The sequence below is a fragment of the Volvox carteri genome, assembly GCF_000143455.1.
Source record: "Volvox carteri f. nagariensis unplaced genomic scaffold VOLCAscaffold_17, whole genome shotgun sequence".
Taxonomy (NCBI): Eukaryota; Viridiplantae; Chlorophyta; class Chlorophyceae; order Chlamydomonadales; family Volvocaceae; genus Volvox; species Volvox carteri.
This window is the reverse complement of record NW_003307560.1, coordinates 1,746,174-1,750,865: the sequence shown is the minus strand read 5'-3', so window position 1 is coordinate 1,750,865 and position 4,692 is coordinate 1,746,174.

The following is a 4,692-nucleotide window of genomic DNA, read 5'->3' as shown; positions in this document are numbered from 1 at the left end:
GGATGAGTTGGGCTGTGCGTTCGGATGCGTTGTTGTACCCTGATCCCAGGAGGCTGCGAACGTTGTGGGAGCCAATGCGTAGAAGTTGCATGGCCCGCCTGTTCGAGTGGCGATTCCTGGGCATTACATAAGGTCCAGGTCCATGTCCGGGCCAGTGCCCGAAAGGGAGTAAAGGGATTGTAGTGCCTCCGGCCAGGTGTTGGCGAGTGGGAAGCCTTCCAGCTGGAGGTCTACAAGAGGTGATAACGTGTCGTAGGCATTTTGCATAGGTGCATCATCTTCGGCACTCTCCGAGGACAGGTCCCGTGACAAGGTCCTGCGTCGAACTGAGCGCGTGGTATATGGCCGGTCCGCTTCCAGCGTTGCCAGGTCTGCCTGCGATGGGCTGTCCCTTCTCGCTTTGGCAGTTGTCTGAAGTTCTTGCCGCGTGGTGGGGGGTGTAGCGTCCTGCCGCTGTTCAGCGGCGTCGACAATCGCGTCCCATTGGCTAGCGGCGATAATGAGGGAATCGTGTTGAGGTGCGACCGCTGGCTGGGATTCCCGCTGGATGATGCCAACGCTCGCATCCTGCCGCTGCCCAGCGGCAGCAGCGGGTGCGGCCCGTCGGCCAACAGCGGTAGCGCCTGCCTCTTGCTGAGCTGTGTCCGCTGGCAGGGGCACCCGCTGAATGGTGTGAACGATCGCATCCTGCCGCTGCCCAACGGCAGCAGCGGATGCGGCCCGTCGACCCACAGCGGTGTCGCCTGCCTCTTGCTGAGCTGTGTCCGCTGGCAGGGGCACCCGCTGAATGGTGTGGACGATCGCATCCTGCCGCTGCCCAACGGCAGCAGCGGGTGCGGCCCGTCGGCCAACAGCGGTAGCGCCTGCCTCTTGCTGAGCTGTGTCCGCTGGCAGGGGCACCCGGTGAATGGTGTGAACGATCGCATCCTGCCGCTGCCCAACGGCAGCAGCGGATGCGGCCCGTCGACCCACAGCGGTGTCGCCTGCCTCTTGCTGAGCTGTGTCCGCTGGCAGGGGCACCCGCTGAATGGTGTGGACGATCGCATCCTGCCGCTGCCCAACGGCAGCAGCGGGTGCGGCCCGTCGGCCAACAGCGGTAGCGCCTGCCTCTTGCTGAGCTGTGTCCGCTGGCAGGGGCACCCGGTGAATGGTGTGAACGATCGCATCCTGCCGCTGCCCAACGGCAGCAGCGGATGCGGCCCGTCGACCCACAGTGGTGTCGCCTGCCTCTTGTTGAGTTGGGGCAGCTGGATTGGGCTCCCGCTGAATGGATTCAACGGTGGCATCCTGCCGCTGCCCATCGGCAGCAGCGGGTGCGACCCGTCGGCCAACAGCGGTAGCGCCTGCCTCTTGCTGAGGTGAGGCAGCAACGTCGCCATTCATAGCTTGTTGCTGCAGTGGTTGTTGGTGCAAAGTGGTAAGTGTTGGCCCCTCCCTTTGCTGCGTGGCTGTGGCAGCGGCGTACGAGGATTCCGCGCGTACGGTTGTGGTGATGTCGTCATTTGGTCCAGCAGTAGTCATGGTTCGTGCCGCAATGTGTGCTACTGCTGATTTTTGCGTCTGGTACGCTTCCGTCTCAAATGGCGTGGCCAGGACGACGAAGTCCAGCGCGCCATTAACATGCCAGCGGCATGGCAGGTCGTTAGGGAGGCGATATCCAGATCGAAGGGATATGATCCACTTGTCCAGTGCCGGTATAGGGCAGTGGACTCTGTAGTGGTACCATGGGGAAACTCCTAAGATTACGTCTGCCGGCAGTAACTTAGATAGTTGTCCCCTAACCGCGCTTTCCGTCAGGCCGAGCGGCCAGCCATGGGTAAGGATTTGTAGCGGTTGTGGTATCACATAGTATGGACCCTCCCTGGCAACCCACCAGACCGGTGTGTGGCCGGCCACGGTGGTACGCAGTTGACTGCGTGTGTCTAGGAGGCTGATGAGCTGGTGCCGTTGCTGCTGGGGGATGGCGAGGTCATACGTTAAAGATAGCCCCGCCGCGCAGTTGGATATACGCTCCCCGCCAGCTGTACCTGGCATCTGCCGGCGGTTGGCAATTGCCGAGTGCAGGAGGGGTAGGAGTGCTTGGTAGAGGGATTTCTGCAATGGCCGGGTATGTCCCTCCAGTTCTGTCCTCGACCGGTCTCTGATTATGGTGGTAAACGAGACCACCAAAAGGTTGGCTCTGAGTGCCGCTTGCTGCAATTCTTGTGTGCAAGCGACCTCCAAAGCTGGGGGCTGCGGGGGACCGCGTGTCTGGCGACGGGAAGACGTTGTCGCACTCATGGTGCGATCCCAGTAGCGTCACTGCACTAGGTCGGGTTCCGCACGTCGCCGGCTAGGGATGTAAGAATTCCTAATGTTAAAGTTAGGATAGCAGCAACTGATTCAAAAGGATGGAAATGTCAGTTCCGATACCGGATCCCGCGTCGCGTTTGGTAGCGTGAGACGGCATGCCGAAACGGAAAAGATTGAGCAACAATTTTGCCGAAACGGAAAAGATTGAGCTTTATCAGACTTTATCAGACAGTCAAGGATCAGCTTTATCAGACTTTATCAGACTTTATCAGACTTTATCTGAGAGGCCGTATGCGTTTTGTTACAGCGGACCCCGAAAGGGTCGAGTGCATCAACACAACACTGAAGGCAGGCCACATGTTCTGCCTGTCCGCGACGACATTACCGTGCGTGTTATAGAGCTCCACACATACCATGTAGCGAGTAGCAGGACGAGATACGAATATATAAAGCGGAAACGATTATCACAGGTATTACCGGCTAGTTGGTTCTTGACAACCAAATGTCGCCTAGACGGAACTAACCGGAGGAAGGATATACCTCCTGTACGATAAAAAAACTAAAAACCCTGTACGATAGTACGGCAGGAGTTGTTCCGCCTCTGCGTTACAAGTAATAGTAATAAGAATATGTTAGTCATTACCGTATTTAACGGAATGCTCATAACATTCTCCCCCTTCTAAAGTCTGCTCGTCCTCGACAGACCCACTTCAATTCCGCCGCCAGGGGTAACCGTGTAAGAGTAAAGCAGTAAGTGCCTCACTGACGAGATTGTTGCGAAGAAGAGCTAGAAGAAGGAGTGTCCGGGCAGGTGGTCGCACCACACGGCCAGAACGAGTAGTTCGCACCACCTCAAGGGTAGGAGTAGGAGCAGGAGTAGGAATTGGAGGAACGACAGGAGGGGTAGTCTCACTGGCAGGAGACTAAGGAAGAACACTATTCGTAGCGTTTTTGGACGAAGGGGCAGGAATAGGATTTGTCGCAGGAATAGTAATCACGCCCAGTATTCACGCAGGAGGTCAGCGCAGTTAGTAAGTTTCGACTCAGGCTCCCAAGAGTCGTACTCAGGACCCTGGTCTTTCCATCGAAGAAGGAAGAATCGATTAGCACCACGCTTAGTGGATTTACCCTTGATTTCAACGACAGGATGATCCAGGATTTTCTTGGCTTTGAATTCGAGCTTACCATTCACAACATCAGGAACAGGAGGTAAAGGAACGCGTCCACCATCACGGTGAAGATTAAGGAGAGAAACGTGAACCACATTATGTGCACGCACGTTAGTAGGCAGATCCAAACGATAAGCCACAGGATTAACAATCTGCGTTACAGCAAAAGGACCGATGTAACGAGGAAGGAGTTTACGAGGATCATCCAAGCGCATATGCTTAGTACTCAATAATAGACGTCTCCCAATTGAAAAGTTCTCTCAGAACAATTCTTGACCGCGAAGCATTTCACACGATTTAGTTTCACGCAACATATGTTTTTTTAGGCATCATGACCCAACCATCTCTCAGAGGGCAATCATGGCCCAATCATCTCGCCAATGGTGCCGTACGACTACCACTCGCTCCCTGCTCCTCTGCTCCAAATCGGGGATCACCTCGCACAGGGAGGTGGGGAAAGGGGTAATGGGGACATTAACGCGGTCATTCCATTAGCCTGACTGATATTGCAAAGCGCGCATCGCACAGCTAGCACACAGATATCTTGTAATGCGTAAATGACTTTGACAATATGCAGGCTGAGCTGAGCCGGGGCTGCTGGCTAGCTGTCTTTTGAGCTGGGGCTGCGCTGGTTGCAGGCAAATGACTTTGGTCGACTTCATGTCGCAAATTACCGTAGCGGAACTAAAGATTTTACAAAATAAATAATTATTTGCATGCGGTAAAATGTTTTGGCAGAATTCAGAGTCTTTCTGTAAAATATTTAGTTCCCGGGAGGGAATTCGGAGCGATGCCGTAAAATATGCATGGCCCTTCACGCACAACAGGCTTTTGGCACTACCTGTTATACTATTTTATACAGAATATTGTAACATATCACTATATCAACCTATTTCTGGCAGCAGCATGGGCAAGCGCAAGCTCACCAAACACCGCTTCATTGACAAGCTGCCGGCCATACCATACCATATACGGCAATGCTCTCGCGTCCTTCATCAATCATAATAATTCTGCGGCTGCTACAGAATGGTGGATGTTTGGAGGCCGTGTCACGGTGGCTTGGCTTCCAGATGGGGGTTTACAATTCGGAGATTCTTAGTTTGAGACGTGTCGTGATGATTCTCATTGCCCCTTATGCGTGAGAGGGAGGCGGGCAGTGGTGTTGCATGGTTGGGTAGCTTTGCGGGCCGGTAAAATCCCAGGAAATCATCCACAGTACCGTAAAATCTTG